The following is a 7,294-nucleotide window of genomic DNA, read 5'->3' on the forward strand; positions in this document are numbered from 1 at the left end:
TATCAAAATGACACAAAAAAAAAACATGGACAGGAGCATTATCGCAACACATAACTATATTTGCTACACGTCTGTAGGCAAGGCTCAGATATATCAGAGGTCTCCCGCCAGGAATGGAAGGCGGGTTTTGTTTTACCGAATAAAGCGAGCCTAGGTTAAAGAGAGGGCAAATTTTACTGCTCATTCCTGTCCTATCCATGGCTGCGGAAGGCAAATTATTCTCGCAATAAAGGGGATGAATTTGGTGCATATTTGCCGGCTCAAAAGGCCGGTATTTGCACACGGGTACTTTGAAATCTTCATAAAAAGCCCGCTTTTTGGATTATGAAAAACACAATGGCTTGCATTCGCCTGCCGCTCTTTATACTGTGGTGCCCATAACCCGTATTCAGCCGCGTCTGTCATAGCTGCTTGAACAACAAATATTAAGATTCTGAAACATAGTACATACTGACCCTGATAGCATGGAGCCGTGCCCGCACCATTTATGTGTAGGAAACAGTTTTCTCAACGGACAAAAAGTAATTAAATGCTTGTTTCATGCAACCGCAGAGAAACGTTACGTCTCAAGAAAAACTAATTGAGTACGAACTGATAGGCGAGTTCCTTATGCATGGTATAATTGAAACAGCGCAAGGACCAAGGCCTAAGAAGAGAGCAGAAGAAAGGAGGAAACGGCTGTGTTCGCTGGGTTGGGCAGCGCTGTGTAGTCCGCATCCTCTTTTCCTCTGCTCTCCTCTTAGGCCTTGGGCCCCGCGCTGTTTCAGTTAAACTAATTGAGTGTTCTTTGCAACACGCGTACAAGGAAAGCGAACTTAAGTTCTCTACAAGGTTCATTGCTCAGAAGCGAGACTTTATTGCTTTTGGAAATCTCTGAAGAGGAATTCTAGGATCTGAACATTCGGTGTCGCTGTCACAGCTCCCGCATCGTCCCGCATTCCCGAATATCATCTATTTGATCACCGTCGCTCGTTTGCTCTCAGTCAATAAGAAACGTCTGCTCATTCCAACCGGAATTGTTCCCGCGATTGTCTTTTCGTGACTCTAGCATCAATCTTAATCATTATTATCAGCAGCCTAACTAGCCCACTGCAGGACAGATGCCTCTGCCATCTCTCTCCAATTAACGCGACCCTGTGCTTGTTGCAGCCACTTTATCCCAGTAGCCTTCCTAAGGGATCAATAAATGAAATGAAAAATTCCCGTCCACTCATCTCACTTTCTGCCGCCCCCTGCGCAGGCGTGCTTTTTCTCTGAATCCAGTCCGTTACCTTTAATGACCATTGGTTATCTTACTTTCAGATTGCATGCCTTTCTTAGGTCCAGTTCTTCTTGATTTCGGCTAGGTTGTTATTAACTCGCGTTTGTTCCCCTGAACCACTCTGCTCACTTGCTGCCTTTTAACGTTACACCAATCATTTTCCTTTCAATAGCTCGCTGTGTTGTCCTCAGTTCAATTTCAACCCTTTTCTTAAGTCTCCACGTTCCTGCCCCATCCCCGAGTGCCAGTAAGATGCAGCTGTTTTGTACTTTCTTTCGTGGGCATAAAAGTAAACTGCTATTCATGAGCTGAGGAGTACCTTCCAAATGCACTCCATCATTTTTTTATTGCCCTAATTATTTAACTCTCGTAGTCGGGATCTGCTGTCACTACCTGTTTTCTGTCGCTGCATTTCCTTTTATCTTAGCTTAAAAACTGCAGAAACACCTTTGCGTTCAGCAGACCTGCCAAAGAAAAGTTTGAAAAAGAAACCTTTTCAGGCGGTGCAAAACGCAGCTATAGAATGTGCTTATCAACTATTGCTGTTTGTTAGAGGCATGGAAGAGCTAGTCAAAAGTTTTTATTCACCTGCATGTGAAAGCTAAATTGACAGAATAGTCGTAGCAATCATGGCATTAAACATAACGTTGCGAAACTCACTTAATGGTGGGGGGAAGCTTGGCTAACGGCATTTTAAACGTTAATGCATTTAAAATTCTTGTTGCTTCACTGCGGTACCAGCGTATTTCAGAGTTGGTTAGTTCTGTAAGAACTAATGATTTTTTCGTATTTTTATTTCCCTTCACCATCATCATGCAAGAACCTAGCAGCTTGCGAGGACATCTGAAAAAGTAAAAATACTTTCATAGAGACACGATAAAATTATTTAATCTGCAGACGAAGCAATCGACCGCCATAATGATTTTTTTTTTCAAACCCAAGCTGCAGCGCCACCTTAGCTGTCATAATGAAGTCTTTGCACATACTTTCCCATCAAGCATCTTAGAAGTAGAGACGTGCTTCAACGTCGTAATAACCCAGCGAAAGCCTCTTCGTTGCAGAGATTTTGTAATGGCAAGAACATTAATTTGTTTTGTTTTTATTCTTCGTTTTTGGATGCCTGTTAACTAGCTGCACCCCTACAAGCGCAGGAGCATGTGCAGAATGCACAGTGAGCTATCATGTTACACAGTTCTTCAGCTAATATGCATTTCTTGCTGATAACAATAAAGTTTATGTGCAGTAAGCGTCAGCGCCTGGCTGCGTCTACGGAAATATTTGTATTTTTTATAGAATTTTGAATTCAAATTTAGCCATCGATACACTGTCCATGACGCAAGCAAGATTCCTTCACTCAGAGGAGTTAAACTTAATAGTAAGCATCTTTTGCTTCGCCGTGCAGTTTACTGCAGTATCTTGTTTATTGTTTGCCGTTTAGCAAATACTTAGTGTCTTCAGTCAATTACAACTGAGAAAATAAACCTCATTGTCATGAGGCTGAAGACGAAATGGGAGAAAGCCCTTTATAGAAACACTAACGGGAGATTTTAAACCGCAACCTTATCCTCGTTTCTCACTGGTGACAGAGAAAGTATATATTCGCACTGACAAAAAAAACGACGAGGAAACATGAGCAAATATAAGAGTAAAGTTCCATTTCCAGCACTGGAGGTCATTAAATGGCTAGGGACCTCCGGGAACAGCGCCAGTTATTGATTTCTTGCTGCTTTCTGAACAAGGCCAGAGTCGTCGAAGTTTGTTCTCCAATGATCCTATGTTCTGACATAGTTACTCTTTGTAACTCAAACGTCAGGCGGCTCAACCGCTGCAGTGAGCTTTGACGTTCTTATTATTTCACAACTAGATATTTAATCGCTAATAAAACGTTGTGTAGTCCTGCTTGTCGGGCCTGCTTGGAGAAAGGCATGGCGGTCTGAGCAGTTCGTTCTCTTGTTTTGATTGCCAGAGATTTCCGAAGGCTACAGGGCCTTAAAACGGATGGCGCGCATCGAAAATCAGTGTTTAGAAAGAATCAATATCCCGATCGGTGAGGCAGAGGATTTATGCATTTTCATTTACAACCTGGACTAACGAGAATGGATGAGCATGGCGCTCTGAATTATAGTCAGCACAGAAGCCTGCGAGACGAAAAAATCTAAAGCTTTTGATTTCTAAAACTTTTAAATCTAGAGGTTGGCATAATATGTGGTGGCCAATAATGTCAGTTCTTTTCAATAGCAAATAATTATTGCGACTCTGTGCTGTACACCGAAAATAAGGTTAAAAGAAGACACCAACCCGCCGCGGTGGCTCAGTGGCTAAGGTACTCGTCTGCCGACCCGGAGTACCCGGGCTCGAACCCGACCGCGGCGGCAGCGTTTCGATGGAGGCGAAACGCAAAAGGCACCCGTGTCAGTGCACGTTAAAGATCCCCAGGTGGCCGAAATTATTCCAGAGACCTCCCCTACAGCACCTCCTTCTCTCTTTCTTCTTTCACTTCCACCTTTTTCTTCTTTCACTCTCACCTTCCTCCCTTCCCTTACGGCGCGGTTCAGGTGTCCGCCTAGATATGTGAGACAGATACTGCGTCATTTCCTTCCCTCAAAAACCAATTTACCAAAGAAGACACCAGACCATGTCATTTGCTTTTATGTGTCATCTCCTCATGCGGAAATTGAAGAACTGTTCGGCACCCTCAGCGTGTCGAGCCCATTTTTCGACGGGGCAGGTTCCAGTTGTTCCAACGTAGACCACGTGTTCCGATATTCAATTCTCTAAGCTTGGTTTTTGTTGTGAAAAGGCTTTCCGTGTGAAAGAAGGTTGTTTTTGCCGTCACAATGGTTCTCCTGTTATGAAGCGTCAAATCATGAGATGCACTCAATAAGGCGTCAATGGATATGCACACTTCCTGTTAGGATATCTGAAGAGGTGTACCGTCTTTGTCAAAAGTAACCAGGCTGCATGGTTTGCTTCTAGCTTGTATAGTGGAGTCCTTGTGGCTTTCCTAAAGATCGAAAGGCGTTGGAAGGTAAGAAGACCTCCAGTCCTTATCCTTAACGACGATTTCAGCTGCAGGGAAGCTGTAAGGGCACCACTGCACGAGCTAGAAGTAAACCATGAAGCCTGGTTACTTTTGACAAAGACTGTACCTCACGTTAGCCAACACGGCACTCTAGAAGGGACGAACTAAGCCATAAGGCACTCTGCTCGTGCCGCCTTATACGATCCTCGACGAGTTCCCTCCCCGAGCAATAAGACAAGCAGACCGGCTTCAACGGGCGAAGATGCTTTTCGGAGTTCTCTCCGCAGCTTGATCAATTGATTGATTGATTGATTGATTGATTGATTGATTGATTGATTGATTGATTGATTGATTGATTGATTGATTGATTGATTGATTGATTGATTGATTGATTGATTGATTGATTGATTGATTGATTGATTGATTGGATTGGATTTGCACATGTTAAAGCCATACGATTGGTTACGAGAGACGGTGTAGCACAGGCACTGATCATTCTCCCACTTGGGAACTTTTAACGAGGCTTTCCTCCCGGAGTAGTGTGCACTAAGCGACCCACTTCGGTGCCAATTTCGCTTCCCAGGTACTTCCCCCTTTCTAAGCAGAGGTGTCGAAAGGAATTTTGGACATTATTGCTTAGCTGTTCAAGCGAAAACTGAGCGTCGAAAGAACGCGTTTATCCCGAGAGGTGCAAAATTCGTTCGCCGTGTATTCCATGCAGAATGCGCTGATAGCGTACTCGTTGACATAAACACCCGCGTATGCCAATGAAAAGTTCGACTAAGTATTCGAGCAAGGTGTGTTGCTGGGCGAGTTGGTTGGGGTACATCTTGAGAAAAACAGCGCTGGCAGACAAAGGACCAGAACCAGAAGGACACACAACTGCGCTAAGTATTCGAGTTCTCAAGACCATCATTGCGCTGAGTATTTACGAGTAACTTGATGGAGTACTGCTCATCCGCTTGACATGTATGCGGAAGACGATTCATTTAAGGTATGAAGTCTGTGGGGTGTGTTTCGCAGAAAAACACTTGTAATGTCCCCTGAACTGTTTGGGGAAGCGTCAAAAGCTTCGCCCCCGTAGTGTCAGCATCTTCAACAATGGGGAGCCAACTCGTGTTGGCTATGTGATGAGTGATGCCGGCACAGCAGCGCACGAAACCCTTGTGAAATCTATTCTCTACATCCTAATTTCTAAGCGTGTACAGTTACTGTTCGAGATTATAGTTGTACCCAAAGAACAATGTTGAATTTAAGCGCTTTCGATTTTTTTTTAAATAAGGGCGTTTACCTCTTCGTTTGTGCTGAGATGAACTACCGTACAAGGCGTGAAGGCTGTATGGACATGTAAGCTTTGTTTCGTAGGAAAAGTTTGATCTTAGAATAAATTTCAGTGCGTTTATATAGCTATTTTAGCTCAGCACTGCGTCATCTAAGTCTGCATCTACAGTAAAGTAGGACGTTCGGCCAGTTGTAGTTGTAATGATTAATCGTGAAATAGCACGCATAAAAAAAGGCGAAACATTAGGGCACTAGCATCTGACGCGAATTCGGAAAACACTTCTCTTTGGTGAACGTGCGCGCCTCCTTTCTGCTCTTGTCAGCAATGAAAAAAGCAAGCTGTGATAATGCGGTGTTCTTGAGACAAAAAATATATTAAGAATAAAAGACAGAAGAACAGCAACAGCCGCCAGTAAGAGATTCTAGGGTGAGGATAGGTGAAAACATCCGGAAGGCCCATGTGATGAGGGCTACTAAATTTCCGTGAACCTGCGTTCTTTGTCGAACATGGAAAGAAATTCTGAACTAATGCGTGAGTCACTGTATACAGCTATTATTTTGGGCACCTCGAAAATCTCCCTGTTAATGTTGTGCTTGAGCGACTGATGAATCTGGCAGCACTCTCGTACGGCATATACTTTCCCTTGCCACCTCGCTTTCTCTAGAGCGGAGCTTTTATGGGCTAGTAACTTCCAAAAATAAAAAAAGATGCCCAGGCTTAGCTTGGTTAAGCCAAGAATGCGTTGCATATTGCGCGGTCTTTTTGCGCGAGATATTGCTTGGCGGCACTCGATTTTCTCAGCAGCTTTTCCTCCGTGACGTATGGATGTATGGATGGATGGATGGATAGGAGCGCCCCCTTTGAAAGAGGGCGGTGGCAACCGCCACCATGCTCACGTTTCTTTGTCGTTTTTTTTTCTCTTCTTTTCCTTTTTTGTTGTTTTTCTATTTTAATTTTTTCCCCTTTTTTCGTCCTTTTTTTCTTTTTATTTATTTTTTCTTCTTTACTGTGTTTGCAATTCTCACGAGGAATCGCCATCATCTTTACCTACGGTTTTTCCTCCGGCTGTCGTGACGTCACGTCACGCGGTTTGGTGGCTGCCCGGCCGCGCCCAAGGGCTGAACTGAGTGATTGCAATATGCTACGCATAAAAATACAGCTGTCGTCATCACAAGCTCATTGTGCAAGTAATTCGTCCGTCGAAGTGGTTTTTCAGGGACCAATCCTAGAGACTAGGCTGCACCACTATTGACTTCAATGCAGTGAGTATGGAGTCCTGAAGCGAGTGGCGGAAAAAAAAATTTAATGCAAATTTCTCATTATTAAATGCTTATTTTGCTGCGATACAAGCATCAAAATTCAGAAGGATGGTACAGATCTCCTCTGCCTCTCTTTAACTGGACTCAGTAGACGAGACATAGCTGCAAAACAGCAGAGTTTGAGTGTGTTGCAACATGTGAGCGGCCTCATGCAGCCTATGAAGCAATGCGACGGATTACATACCATGGCTCAGTTGCCTGCTAATTGGCCTAGCTCATTGGCCTCTGGCGGTGCGAGCAGGGCATTTTTTTCTGTTTATTTTTCTTGCCGATCTACACTCTGTTGCTTAGCCTCAACGCAACGAATAGTCTGTTCTGAACTGAAGGACCATCAACCCCAGATATTTAACCATCTAGCTTTCATGAAGTTTCTTTTGCTACAATTCGAGAAATGGGAATTTTGGACAGTT

Source organism: Amblyomma mixtum, chromosome 2, assembly GCF_055824585.1.
Source record: "Amblyomma mixtum isolate Tamu chromosome 2, ASM5582458v1, whole genome shotgun sequence".
In the NCBI taxonomy this organism is placed as follows: Eukaryota; Metazoa; Arthropoda; class Arachnida; order Ixodida; family Ixodidae; genus Amblyomma; species Amblyomma mixtum.